The following is a 15,068-nucleotide window of genomic DNA, read 5'->3' as shown; positions in this document are numbered from 1 at the left end:
TATTTATAGTATTGTATAATCCATATAGTGCCAATTTCCCAGACACAGATTCCCAGAGAATCTCCTTTGAAAAGCATTTTAGTCCAAGACTAGGCTCAAACTGACCCATGCTGTCTAAAGTAACTTGTTAAAATATGATAGTTGTGGGATTATATCGTCTTCACAGGCTCTGAAGAAAAACAAAACAAAAAAACAATACTTCGTAAGAAGAATAATATGGCAACTACTGTCTAATACTAAAAACAATGAAATAATAACAATAATAATAGTAAACTAAAATGTACATTTAACACCATAAAAAAGATGATGTACAACTACTAATAGGCCTACAACTAATAAAAACTACTGCTACAACTACTAATACAATAAAACTAAGTTCCTATAATACCTACATCCATATTTACACATCATCATTATTCCAGTCATGATGCACGCTTTGAATTTGTAATTGCTGCCATTGTAGTGTATTGTAAAGTTAGGTGTTCCTTATTATATACAGGGAAATGTAAATTGACACATTTAAAAAAATACATTCTTACCAATACGCAGTTATCTTCTGTTTGGGAGTGACAGCCAATTTAGTGATTCATACAGTTTGCAATGATGTGTCTTATAATGGCATCCAGGAATTGATTTTTTGATGGATGATGTCACCATAGTCTAGGATAGAAAGCAGAAAATGGGTTACTAAGGTATTTCTAATGGATACAGGAAAACAATTATTAGATCTGTATAGTAACCCAAGCTTATAGTTAATTGTTTTTTTTAATACAATCAATATGCTTTCCTCAAATACAAATATTTCAAGCAATCAACGCTTTCATGCATTGTTCCATCACTTGTATGTGCACGATTTAATAATGAGACACATCACATCAAAATGATATCTCTTCCACTTTCTCCAGCGGCATGCATCACATGCAGTTACACAGCTTTTGCGAGAGAGAGAGAGATGGACAAATAGTAGTGTGTGAGAGAGAGAGAGAGAGAGAGATGGACAAATAGGAGTGTGAGAGAGAGAGAGATGGACAAATAGGAGTGTGAGAGAGAGATGGACAAATAGGAGTGTGTGAGAGAGAGAGAGAGAGAGAGAGATGGACAAATAGGAGTGTGAGAGAGAGATGGACAAATAGGAGTGTGAGAGAGAGAGAGAGAGAGAGATGGACAAATAGGAGTGTGAGAGAGAGATGGACAAATAGGAGTGTGTGAGAGAGAGAGAGAGAGATGGACAAATAGGAGTGTGAGAGAGAGAGAGAGAGAGATGGACAAATAGAAGTGTGAGAGAGAGAGAGAGATGGACAAATAGGAGTGTGTGAGAGAGAGAGAGAGACATGGACAAATAGGAGTGTGAGAGAGAGAGAGATGGACAAATAGGAGTGTGTGGAGAGAGAGAGAGAGAGAGAGAGAGAGAGATGGACAAATAGGAGTGTGTGAGAGAGAGAGAGAGAGAGAGAGAGAGAGAGAGATGGACAAATAGGAGTGAGAGAGAGAGAGAGATGGACAAATAGGAGTGAGAGAGAGAGATGGACAAATAGGAGTGTGAGAGAGAGATGGACATGGACAAATAGGAGTGTGAGAGAGAGATGGACAAATAGGAGTGTGTGAGAGAGAGAGATGGACAAATAGGAGTGTGTGAGAGAGAGATGGACAAATAGGAGTGTGTGAGAGAGAGAGAGAGAGAGAGATAGACAAATAGGAGTGTGAGAGAGAGATGGACAAATAGGAGTGTGAGAGAAAGAGAGAGATGGACAAATAGGTGTGAGAGAGAGAGAGAGAGATATGGACAAATAGGTGTGAGAGAGAGAGAGAGAGAGAGTCATGGACAAATAGGAGTGTGTGAGAGAGAGAGGGAGAGAGAGAGAGACATGGACAAATAGGAGTGAGGGAGAGAAAGAGAGAGAGAGAGAGAGAGAGAGATAAGAACTCCCAGTGTAGTCGACTCATTACTCTGTTATGGATTGCACATGTCAAGCCGTAAGTGCTCCTTTATCCTTCCATGCACTAACCCGTATTTCCCTAGTCCCAGTGAAATTTACCATGTTAAGCCCCACGCCACCAGGGGAAAAGCGGTGTGCAGCGCTCCAAGATATATCGGAATGATTAAAGGAGGATGGGGAGGAGAAAAAAAATCTACATAAAATCACACCGAAGTTTTATTCATTGTTACCTTTTACAGTGTTACATATCAAACTGGGTTTCAAACAAAGAGTAGTGAAGGGGGGTGCTCACGTGGGTAGTTTGTCACAGAATGTACACTAGAGATGGATCTTTTAAAGACTTAATCCATTGTGATCTGAGCCCCTTGAAAGGTTCACTGCACAAATACACCCTCAAATTGGAGAAATGTCCTTTTTAGTGCTGTTCCTCCAAACCTGGCATGCCAAGCCTGCACTTGTTCTATTTTCTAGTCCAATCCATTGCGGATGGCAACAGCTTCAAGACTAATAAACAGAAGTGTTGACATAATTAGATTTGAAGGTGTTCATATCAATTATAACAGATTCGAACAGAGCCTAGGGCCAAACAATGGAGATCAACTTGTACTTGTAGAGGACGAACCAGTCATGTATGCATGCTAACTGGAATTCAGGCAGGGGATCTGTAACAGCTGATTTGAAAAGTGCAACTCCAGCACTATTACAGCGCTATTGTGTTTTGGTCTTTAAACAACTTTGTTGTTAAAAACTCTCCCATTAAAGAGCCTTTAGGAAGTTGTCATTTAATGACCGACTCTCATTGAGAGGAAACTTTTTTTGATCTTTGGTTTTGAAATAGGCTAATGGAATTGATTTATGACGTTTGCACTTGTGCAAAGTTGGCACCTATTGTTTATAAGGTTCCAAAATGAAGCTTTAATAAGGTGCTATAACGAACCATTAATAAAAAGTTCTACATAAGCAACAAAAAAAAGGGATCCGCTATGGTTGCAACCCTTTTTTGTGGCTATATAGAACAATTTTTTTATGGTTCTTTATATAACCTTTATGGAGAATGGTTCTTTATATAACCTTTATGGAGAATGGTTCTATAAATAACCTTCAATCTCGAGGGTTCTTTGTAGATCCTTTTGAAGAACCATACAGGTTTGTTTATTCATTTTGGTGCGCCATATTATACACTTTAATTTCCATAGATGTCATTGTTGTGCTAATTGCCAAGTTGAATCAAATGTGCTAGCCCTGAAATGGCTGTGGCTGCCTGAGGACAAAATTGATGTAGAACTGATGTAGACAGCAGCTCTCAATTGACAGAAGGCCAAACGTGAGTCTTTCACAAGACACCATTAATGGCCATAGTCATATTCACAATGCAATGTCATAACACAACAGATTAGATCAACTGGAAGGACATTTACTCACTGTAGAAGTAAAAGAGCTGTGATCAAACCACGCCCCCAAAATATTCTAATTTTAATCAGCCGCTTACATTTGAATTATCACTTAAAGAGTGAAGAACCCTTTTCTAAACTGCAAAGAACCCTTGACAAACCCTATTTTCTTAATGTGTAGCATATTTTATGAACCTATGACTTTACTAAATCAAATTTCAATTGTGTAGGCCTATTGTCTAACAACAATATGGCCAACATTTACATTTAATTTATAACATTCAGTTATTTAAACACAAGCATGGTAGTTTAATTAAGTGTTTGATCAAATGAATGTGCAAATAAATACATGTTTATTCTTTGCGGAACACTATGCTGTTCAGATTGAACGGAATGGGGCAAATCAGGTCCAAATGCAGCCTACTGTCCTGCCTATCTACCGTAGTGTAAAATACCATATCTGACTGTTTGAGAACACATGCAAGAAAACTGGCTAATTGAAGATCACTATTTCTACGTTGTACACATAAACCGCTACCCCATCCGCCCCTCCCTCTCTCCTGGCCCAGTTTTTCTCCAAAGGGTCGACGGTGCAGGTTTCAAATAACGTTCGACCCCAAATCCTCATCTGTTTCCACTCTGTAAAGTCATTCCCAAGCGAGCGGTCACGTGAGTGTAGGGTGGAGGCAGTACGTTTGTGTGTGTGTGTGTGTGTGTGTGTGGTGGGGGTAATTCGACTATGGGGGCACTCGACACGGGTCTTCCCACCGCCAGTCGAATGAGGTGGATTTAGGAAAAATCCAAAAACCTGGGACGTGGAGATAAACCACAGCAGCAAACAGATACGCATGGAAATCATCGCACGGCTCGCATTTGGGATCATATACTTTTGTTCTATTGAGGCGATCTACTTACTGAAAGCGAACGATATGAAAACGGAAAACAGACTCGCAAGAAAGCTTTTACCCAATTGAAATGTATGATTATTCTCCACCTCGTTATTTCTTGGATGCAACATAAGCTTATTTTTTTTGCAGGGGAAACGGAATTTTCAAGTGTCTCTCATCTGCCCCCCCATAAACTAACTTCTCGGAGGGGGGCGGTTTGAATAAAAAGACTCTTCTCACGCCACTAAAGTAAGGTCTTACTATTTTCTTTCTGGCTTTCTAGCGTTTTTAAAAAAAAAGAGAAATGAGAACGAAAAAAAGAGTTGTTTGATTCAAAGTTACTATCCGTAGGCTGTAAACATTTTCTCAAAGATGCCTTTGTTCAACTTCACAAATCTTATCTTTAAAAAAAAAAAACGTATTTCACACCAGTATAACAAAGTTATATTATAACTGTATTATTATAGCAAAACGCTTTTTTTTGGCTTAAGTAATTCATCTTTTCAACCATAACTAAGAAAGTCATTCGTGTTTTATTGTATTTTACTTGGTCAGAAAGACGTCGAATAAATAAAGCTACGATGTCGCTGTGTATAACCAAGCCTTTTGAACGTATTGAGACGACGAAGTCGAATTCCTTGAGGACTATTTCTGGTTTAGAGACTCGTATAGTCATCTACAGTCATCTAGTTAAATGTGGTCTCCGCTATGTTTTCGTATTGCAAAACAACCATATCAACAACAAAAAAACCGGCGCGGCAATCGGTGAACGCTTGTGCCCCGCGGGGGATGTACGCCTTTTTCACGTCGTTCCCGACGACGGTCTATCTCAAGACTGTTATTATGTTGATGATGGGTTCCCTTTGAGATGAGCTCAATTGTAGGAGTCGCTATTGAAGCGTGATTTGAGGGTGATTGTCGTGAAATCACGGGGCATAAAAAAGATCCAGGCCTATTCCAAATTACAGCTCAGAAAAAGATTGAAGTTGAGCCATAGCTTCTGTTTTACTATTCTATAACATCAGTTCAATAAATCAGTGAGGAGGCGGTGAACTTTTGATGACGCATGCTGCGCTGGAAAGTTTTGGACACGGTTCAGTTGCCCACGGGCAGTGCTGAATTATCCTATTTTATGTAGGACGAATCGAATTTGAATCACAATTGGTCTTGATTTAGTATCTAAGCACTTTTAAAATCTTTCCAGAGGCAACATTTTGTTCCTTTTGAACAAACTCTCACTTAATTTAAACCCAAATAAGGAAAGACAATGAATCAGTGTGACTGATACATAGAAATAACAATGAAATACTTATGTTTGGACTATATTGTTGTCATATTATATATTACATATTACACCACCCTCTAATACAGCATATATATATATATATATAATAGCTTCACAAAATACATATATTGAGGTCTATGTCAACAGAAAAATATTGGAATTATTGTTTTCTTCCAGGCTTTTTAAATTGTGAAATCTGCTTGCAGTTAAATATTACATCTTGTTGTTGGATAGAATAAATAAACTACTTTGTAATGATGAGATCCACATGTTGATTGTCAGAAGGGAGACAAAGTATCATCCTTTAGAGTAATTGGACAACACCTTGCATACCAAGAGGCACACGCCAACTGTGTCCAGCATCCTTAATGTCACTTTAATTGAACAATTTATCACCACTGATCACTGTCAGATGCTAGGAAACAAAGAAGAGGAAAAGGCAAGAGGAATGCTGCCAGGCAGGCAGAGGCAGTTAACTGTGACCAAAGGATGTCACAGACTCTGTATCTGCCTTCGGATAAACCACAAATCAATGCATTTATGACTGACAAGCCCGTAAGGAGCTGTAATGAATAAAAGTTGCTCAATGATCAAAACATTTAATCTGAAAACTCTGTTTATTCAACAAACTTTTGATTTCCCCGAAGCGTTGGGGGATTTTTTTTTTTTCTCCCTTGGAAGGGAAAAAGTTAATTGAATTGTGCCCCGGATATGATTTTTGTAAAAAGGTCTTTGTAGGTGTCCTCCCTAGGGTTGTGAAATTCATTTCCTTGCAATTATTACTTTCCGAGCTGTTTTCTTATTTCCCACTTATCAGTATGGTGCTTTTCCTCCATTTTTGAAAGGATCAAAGGAGGTGATTCCAGACTCTAGTCTTCAGGCCCACTGTCAGAGTAAATAGTAATTACACTGAGGGGCACAAAATTAAGTTTTGAGTTGTTTGACTTTCTGCCTATCACTTTGAGGCCTGTTTAGGAGCTCACACAAGGCAATGGTTCTTTATACTGGAGATTGCAGGACCTTCATGTCGAGTTGTCAAACCAAGTTCACTAATCATTGTATTATTAACAATTTCATGTAGTACTAGGCCTAATTGTTTTTTCTATTAGGTGAGTCTTACCACCCAGTGCCATGTTGATTGCATTTGAAATTAAATAAGAACATTTTTGGTAACATGTTTTCAAATTAGCCCTGTTGCTTTTCAGCTTTGGACGCTATGCTGACAGGCAGCGTTAATAGCAGCTGCACCAGCGGACTCTATTGTGTTATCAGAGAGAGAGAGAGAGAGGGATAGAGAGACGTGTGTGCCCGCACCTGCCGTCTTTACTCGGCCTACTAATTGTGTTTATTCCTCTTAATTTGTCCTGAGTGCTAAATCGGTGCACTTCAACTGGCGTTGGGTGCAATTTGTCTGGCGGTGAACGGAGCAGGTATTGTCTTTGAACGGTAGCCTTTTCTCCTTTGATACCCGGACTTTAGTGGTTTCAATCGTCGCTAAGGGAGGAGACCTTTTACGTAGTCAGTTAATGGAAAGGGTGGATCGTGACTTGCGCGTGACTTGCGCTTTTTTTGATTTATTTCGCCTTTATTTAACCAGGTAGGCTAGTTGAGAACAAGTTCTCATTTACAACTGCGACCTGGCCAAGATAAAGCAAAGCAGTGCGACACAAAACAACAACACAGAGTTACACATGGAATAAACAAACATCCAGTCAATAACACAATAGGACAAAAAAAGTATATATACAGTGTGTGCAAATGAGGTAAGATAAGGGAGCTGAGGCAATAAATAGGCCATAGTGGCGAAATAATTACAATTTAGCAATTAAACACTGGAGTGATAGATGTGCAGAAGATGATTGTGCAAGTAGAGATACTGGGGTACAAAGGAGCAAAACATAATAGTAATGAGGGCTATGACTGGTTTGACTGGTTTGTGACTTAACCCTTCATCAAGATCTTAGTGGTGAATGGAGTAGCCTCCATTCAAACTGCCCAAAAGTAGGGTAGGAAAACCGCTGACCGCTTTGCTCAGATGTGTTCACCGGAGTCCGAATCAGTAGATTGGCCCTGTTGGAGGTGAGAATTTGCCCTAACCCTGAGATTCCCAAAATTATATTTACACACAAGTCCCCCCTGAGCGCGGTTGGCCCAAAACAAGCAGTGCTCGCTTTAGGGGTGCCGCAGGGTCAGAGCCCGAGACCAGATAAGACAGACAGTAATAGTGGCGGCGAACTCGACACGATTGATCCATATCACACTTGGTTGTACGCCTGAGCTAGGACGGAAAGCTCAAGTCTCTTCTCTATCTCATGCTGGCTTTTCCTGAATCTGCCCACAGACAGATAAAGCTAAAGCTCTGACCTTGCTTTGCACCAGAACTTCCTCTTGTCTATCTGGGGGCTCTAAAGGGACTTCATAGACACACTGCCAGGGCATACACATCCCTTGTCCCCAGATACGGGGGTTTGCCCCAATGATTTGCTCCAGTTCCTTTGATGATGATGTGTTGATAATGCATTATTTACTTTGGGGAGCGGGCAAGGGTATCCCCCTTGTTTGACTCCTATGCCGGCTATTCCCCCACACACACCTCCTGTTCCAATCCTCAGTCTTTATGGTTATGGAGTTAATGTGAACTGGTGTTTCATGGAGAGGTTGTAATTAACACCCCGTCTGGGATAAGCCAGGCGATTGGGCTCTTTCTGTCTCTCATGCCCCCTCTGATTCCGTCACTGGGCCGCTCTCCAGCTTGTTAAGTATGATTACCAGCAGGTGTTCCCAGATTGATGGAGCCTTCGCCTTGGGGCGTCCTCACAAACCTGGTTATGTCAGGAAAAAGGCACCCCACCCAGAGTTATGACCCCTAGGAGGTTGTGGAGAGCCACTGACACCCCATTCATACGCCTGAGGGGGTCATGTTGGCAGGTTGGGATTTGGCCCATTTATTCTCCACTTAGGGCCAATACTGGATGGCTGTCCCATTGAGCCATTGGCAGGGGGATTTGTGAAGTCTTAGTTTGTCTTATAAGGAATTGTCATAAATGTAGGCCTACATGAAATACATACTGATGTATTGTAAGTCTTCCTCAGAACCACCAACACACTGTCGGAGTTGTGTGCTGGTGGGGTGTAGTATCGAAGGGGATCCCCATCCCCCAGTGCATTCTCAATCAATGCTGTTGATCACCCCAACATGTTGAATTAAAGGATTTCAAGGTAAATTGAGATAATTTTCTGAAAGAGCAAAGGACACATGCAGGAGGAAGGACACAAATATACAGTCGTGGCCAAACGTTTTGAGGATGATACAAATATTAATTTCCACAACGTTTGCTGCTTCAGTGTCTTGAGATATTTCTGTCAGATGTTACTATGGAATACTGAAGTATAATTACAAGCATTTCATAGGTCTCAAATGCTTTTATTGACAATTACATGAAGTTGATGCAGAGTCAATATTTGCAGTGTTGACCCTTCTTTTTCAAGACCTCTGCAATTCACCCTGGCATGCTGTCAATTAACTTCTGGGCCACATCCTGACTGATGGCAGCCCATTCTTGCATAATCAATGCTTGGAGTTTGTCAGAATTTGTGGGTTTTCGTTTGTCCACCCGCCTCTTGAGGATTGACTACAAGTTCTCAATGGGATTAAGGTCTGGGGAGTTTCCTGGCCATGGACCCAAAATATCAATGTTTTGTTCCCCGAGCCACTTAGTTATCACTTTTGCCTTATGGCAAGGTGCTCCATCATGCTGGAAAAGGCATTGTTCGTCACCAAACTGTTCCTGGATGGTTGGGAGAAGTTGTTCATGCCTGTGTTCTTAGGCAAAATTGTGAGTGAGCCCACCCCCTTGGCTGAGAAGCAACCCCACACATAAATGGTCTCAGGATGCTTTACTGTTGGCATGACACAGGACTGATGGTAGTGCTCACCTTGTCCTCTCTGGACAAGCTTTTTTCCGGATGCCCCAAACAATCGGAAAGGGGATTCATCAGAGAAAATGACTTTACCCCAGTCCTCAGCAGTCCAATCCCTGTACCTTTTGCAGAACATCAGTCTGTCCCTGATGTTTTTCCTGGAGAGAAGTGGCTTCTTGCTGCCCTTCTTGACACCAGGCCATCCTCCAAAAGTCTTCGCCTCACTGTGCGTGCAGATGCACTCACACCTGCCTGCTGCCATTCCTGAGCAAGCTCTGTACTGGTTGTATCCTGATCCCGCAGCTGAATCAACTTTAGGAGATGGTCCTGGCTCTTGCTGGACTTTCTTGGGCACCCTGAAACCTTCTTCACAACAATTGAACCCCTCTCCTTGAAGTTCTTGATTTTCCGATAAATGGTTGATTTAGGTGCAATCTTACTGGCAGCAATATCCTTGCCTGTGAAGCCCTTTTTGTGCAAAGCAATGATGATGGCACGTGTTTCCTTGCAGGTAACAAAGGTTGACAGAGGAAGAACAATGATTCCAAGCACCACCCTCCTTTTGAAGCTTCCAGTCTGTTATTCGAACACTATCAGCATGACAGAGTGATCTCCAGCCTTGTCCTCGTCAACACTCACACCTGTGTTAACGAGAGAATCACTGACATGATGTCAGCTGGTCCTTTTGTGGCAGGGCTGAAATGCAGTGGAAATGTTTTTTTGGGATTCAGTTCATTTGCATGGCAAAGAGGGACTTTGCAATTAATTGCAATTCATCTGATCACTCTTTGTAACATTCTGGAGTATTTGCAAATTGCCATCATACAAACTGAGGCAGCAGACTTTGTGAAAATTAATATTTGTGTCATTCTCAAAAATTTTGGCCACGACTGTACATAGGCACACCTTTGTTTTCTGTCTTTCACGCATCTCGCAGAGCAAAATGAATGCTGCTAAGACGAATGAATGTTGCTAAGATGACAAGTGTCACAAGCTTTCTCCTCAGTCACAAACAAAAAGCACACACTCTGTTAATGCACGACGTGGCACTTGAATTACACTTTACGTTTAACATTTCTATTAGCAATGTATGAGGTTTGCTAGAATGCCAACATGTGACATTCGAAATGCATACCAAACATGGTAAATCTTTGTTTTCCCTCGGCTTTAGCATTTCAGTGCTATGGAAAGTGGGAATGTTGCTGTGTTTACATGGTCCTGGAGAGCCCCATTCTAGCATTCTTTTGAAGAGTGTGATGCCAATAGCGCTTCAGGCTTGGGAGTGGGGCTACCGCTATACTTAGACAGACACTGGCAACAGTAGTGGAAGATTGGGTCAGGTAGTAGTAACAGCCTGCCCAAGCTGGGGGAGGGGTGGTAAAGATAGGGGTTAAAGGGGGGTGTGGGGGGGCTGCGTTTGAGCGCTGAGTCTTTAGTAGCTTAAAAAGCCTTGAGGGGAGAAGTGGTAGGGGAGAGAAAAAGAGCGAGAGAGAGAGGGAGATGGGGGTCTTCATCTGCGAAAAGCTGTTAATCCTCTGGCTTTTGTGTCCAAACAGAAAGCCCAGAGCAAGATGGGTAGGTCCGGGCGCATTCAAAAGCCCCTCTTTTGTTGTCGTTCTCCCCCAAACCGGCGGACATCTGGTAGGGGAAACGGAATGGCAATGGGGGAACTTTGGGGGAAGGGGGGTTAAGCGAGTGAGGGAAAGGGGGTGTTGTTATAGCGAAAAGGAGGGAACGACCAATGGGAGTTGGCAGATAATTGATGGATGCAAGTAATTGTGTGTAGTGCAAGCATGGAAACATGGGCCTCTGGGAGAGCGGGGGCTAGGGAAAGGAGGAGGAGGGGAATGAGTTCACATCTCACGGCTGTTACGGCGCATCACTCAAGGATGGCTAGGGTTAAACAGGAGTAAGAACCTTTCTGTCAAGTCATTTGTTCATCTCAGTACATGGGGGATATTCATCTGGTTATGACAAATAGCATAGCAGTCAGCCTCAAACAAGTCCAATTGGAAGTACCCGGAAGGCGTACAGTCCTTCTGGTATTTTATCGAGCTTGACTCGATTTGTATGCAGACGCTGTTTTTTGCAAATACAGTGGCTGTTGTTGTGTGCCTAAAACGCCTCCTCACGATTTCTCGTAATTCTCATTTCCGTCTCTTTTCAGACTGACACACTGAAACCATTTATTTTGTATTAATAATCCCCCTTTCCCGTCAAAGCTCCAATCAAAAGACTGTAATTACAACTGGGAGATCGAGCTCCTTCTAATAGCGTGGTAGCGTGCGCCTGGTTTTCAAAAGGCATGTACTCTAGTCTGTATACACAAATTACACTGCACCAGTGGTGCGTATAAAAGAGCGTGTCGAGTTGCATTTTGTTTCCCTCGCCTTTGCTGCGAATCACAGGCTTGTCTCTTGCCGACTAGAAGAAAGGAAAGTATTTGTCATGCGCATCGCTCTGGAAGCGAGTACACCTTTCGGAGGCGAGCCGACCTCGCAGGCAGCTCGAGGTTGACATTTCTATGTAAATACCGGGCGGCCCCGCTGTATTCAGGAGGACAGCTAACAGACTGTTTTTCCCAGACATTTGTTGTGGTAAATGCTTGGCTGTTTGGACCCAACCTTTACCCTGTCAGGTGGGATGAAGGCATAGTTGTAGCTATTATTTTCTTATTTAGAGCACTGCTGCTATCCCTGTGTGTGCCTTGGATTGTCCACAACCTCTGGCTACACACAGAAACACACACACACACACACACACACACACACACACACACACACACACACACACACACACACACACACACACACACACACACACACACACACACACACACACACACACATATGAAAGGTAGCAACATATCCCCCTGATACACAGTGACACCAAGGCCCCTCACACACGCCCCAACCTTTCCTCTGTCTATCTTTTGTCTCTCCTCCCTGTAAAACAACACATTTCATTGCACCTATCGGGTGTATGTTACAATAAAACATATATTTTTTTGTCTTTATTTTTTCTTACCTCATCCCCGAATTTTGAACAGTAGCCAATCTCTGCAGCGGTAGCTAAACGTAATTGCGAAGGGAAAAATGATGGGGGAAAATACATAAATGAACTCTTGTGTCTCAGTGTCAGTGGAGATAATCCTGATTAAAAAGTGATAGAACCGCCGGAGAATGACAACCTAGCAATCAGAGAGATATGGCGCTTTGGAGATTACTGGGACCAGAGGGAGGGGTATCTATATAGCCTTCTTATTTATTTATTTATTATTATGCACGCTGAAATACATTTGGGGGATTTTTTTTTCTTTCTTTTTTTTAATAGGAGAGATTGTCTCCGACGGTAAACCGCTTTACACTTTTTTTTTTGTTACAAGTGGGGATTTGTGGCAGCTAGAGTAGCTGATTGAGGGCCCCTGTCGCGCTCCCTCTTTTTTCCAGTGTCAAGATTAGAGAATAAGACGAATGATACCTCGCCGTACACCTGTAATTTGTGGGCTTCCGACGTTGCCGGAGCGTTACCTGAGCGTTGTCTCAGCGTTCTGCTTTGACCTTGCCTTTTGCCATTGAGCAGCGGTGCTGATTTATCTGGATTGATGGGAATTGGATGAACAAGGGAGGGAGAACAGGAAGGGAAAGCTTACAAGGAAATAAATGGGGCTGTTATCTCACGCTGTCTATTTGCCGGTTGATGCGAGGTGATAGCGTCAACAAATAAAGGGCGTGCGGAGCAGGCATTGGTGGATTAAGGCCTGCTGTGTACCTTGGCGAGGCAGGGAGCTCTCACACTGAGCGCTGCGTGGGGAGATGTAGAGGCCTTCTCATATACAGTACCAGTCAAATGTTTGGACACGCCAACTCATTCAAGGGTTTTTCTTTATTTGTACTATTTTCTACATTGTATAATAATAGTGAGGACATCAAAACTATGAATTAACACATATGGAATCATGTAGTAACCCCAAAAAAAGTGTTTTAAATATATTAGATTTTAGATTTTAGATTCTTCAAAGTAGCCACCCTTTGCCTTGAACTTTTGACTGGTACTGTACATGCTAGGAAGGAATATGGAGGCTAGATATGAGAGGTGTGTTAAGCAGGAAGAGAGAGTTGTGGAAGTGCTGTTACATGAACGCGCACACACGCATCAGGCAGTTGGTACTTTATGGATAACCCGGTCAGAGAAATAGGACGTTTTGGCGGGACGCCCTTTGTTACCGAACCCTCTTTGACTTAGCACATGGGCTGGCACTCCCTTTCCATCCATGGTGGGGTACGGGGGGGGGGGGGGGGCGGGGCGTGTCCCCGCATGACATGTGTCATCGCGCAGCCCCCAATCTGTAGTCGCGATTGGGCGGAGGTGGAGAAGAAGAGGGAGAACATGAGGAGAAACAAAAGCAGGTCTGAGGGGGGAAACAGCCGGAGCATGGGAGCTGCCCTGGGGTGAAAAGATGGATGGAGAGGGGGACAAAGATGGAGAAAGAGAGCGAGAGAGTGACAGACAGACAGAGAGAGAGCCTGGCGGAGAAGCAGAAGGGAGATGGAGAGACAGGCGAGGGGCTAGCTGTCATTAGCATTGAGATAAAGGTGGGCTAATGAATTTGATCCCTGTCCATTCTTCCTTTGCGGTTCCATATGGGTGAAGAGAGAGATAAATAGAGACAGGCTGGCTTCAGCTCCACCAACCAGAGCCAAACTCTCTCCTCATGTCAGGCTGCTTTTAACCCCATTCTGCCCAAGATGGCCACCTGCCGCTTCACTTGCCAACTGCTGTGGCAGAGCCCCTGCCAGGGCCATATTATAGTGGCAATGCCAGAGGGGGAGTGCCTGAATACAACCGTACCCTCTGCCAAGCAGATTATTAATCTATCTGTCAATGTATCTCTGTGTGGTGGGTTGTAGCTAGCATGCTACAGGGTGTAGTTTGTAAAGTAAAGAGGGTATATATGTAAGTGTAGACTTGAATTCATTTTCTTGTGTTTGTTTGCGTTTTCTCACCGCTGCCAACCTCTATCAGTGTTTCCCTTTGCTGCACGATGGAACTCTACAGTTGCCTGTAGCTTTGTTTTGACTAGCTACCCTTGAGATACACAACCATATCTATCATGTTAGCATGTTGTTAGCTAGCATTACACACACAGAGCCAGTGTATCTGCCTATCCTCCAGCTGTAGCTGTGTGGTGGGAATAATCAGTCCTCAGGCACTTCTACCCGGAAACTAATAAAGAGGTGGGCCCCTCCATTGTAAATCACAGCCGGGTCTTGTTGGGTGTAATGGCTGTAAAAGTGATCAATCGCTGGCCTTTACCTTTGTTCATCACTAATGAATGCTAACTGAATATTAAAGACAACAGAGGAGGGACGTGAGGTAGAAAGGCCATTTAGGAATTCAGTTGACGGGGAGATTTATCTGTCTTCTGACATTGGCCTTTTGGCCAAAATTAGAGTTGAGGGAACAGTCAAACAGTTATGGACCGGTTTGGACCAGTCTGAGAGATTATGAGATTTTTTTCACCTATTTCAGCTCTCATGAGAAATATATTAAAAACCTCTCCTTGCACCCCCCCCCTTACAAAATATCAACGTAGCTGTACTATATTTAAACAGGTAGAAGCTAGAAGGAACCTTGAGGAAACCTA

The 15,068-nt window shown here is 42.8% G+C and overlaps 1 protein-coding gene across 3 annotated transcripts in view; it reads left to right on the top strand.

Moving 5' to 3' along the window:
* LOC106613507 (receptor-type tyrosine-protein phosphatase S) overlaps positions 1-15,068 on the top strand; it is a 282,372-nt gene that overhangs the window by 64,792 nt on the left and 202,512 nt on the right. For 2 of the 3 annotated variants that reach the window (XM_014215825.2, XM_014215827.2), the window contains exon 1: positions 3,990-4,464. The exons of the other annotated variant lie outside the window; for it this stretch is intronic. The gene's annotated coding sequence lies outside the window, so the exon portion shown is untranslated. Of the gene's footprint in view, positions 1-3,989; positions 4,465-15,068 lie in introns of those variants that run through there. 3 annotated transcript variants of the gene reach the window in all.

The sequence above is a fragment of the Salmo salar genome, chromosome ssa10, assembly GCF_905237065.1.
Source record: "Salmo salar chromosome ssa10, Ssal_v3.1, whole genome shotgun sequence".
Taxonomy (NCBI): domain Eukaryota; kingdom Metazoa; phylum Chordata; class Actinopteri; order Salmoniformes; family Salmonidae; genus Salmo; species Salmo salar.
The sequence above is the reverse complement of the archived record's forward strand: the minus strand, read 5'-3'. Positions and strand labels throughout refer to the sequence as shown.